Raw genomic sequence first — 210 nt, 5'->3', positions numbered from 1 at the left:
GCTACTACTTTGTTGTTGGTTCTTCACAAGGCCTGCTCCATCCACCTTCCTTTCTGCTGCCTGATGTCTCAGTGGCTTTGAATGTGTTCTCATAAATGATTTTTTTTTTTTGAGACAGAGTTTTGCTCTTATTGCCCAGGCTGGAGTGCCATGGTGAGATCTTGGCTCACTACAACCTCCGTCTCCTGGGTTCAAGCAATTTTCCTGCCT

The sequence above is a fragment of the Callithrix jacchus genome, chromosome 1 (genome assembly GCF_049354715.1).
Source record: "Callithrix jacchus isolate 240 chromosome 1, calJac240_pri, whole genome shotgun sequence".
NCBI lineage: Eukaryota > Metazoa > Chordata > Mammalia > Primates > Cebidae > Callithrix > Callithrix jacchus.
This window is presented reverse-complemented; position numbering follows the sequence as displayed.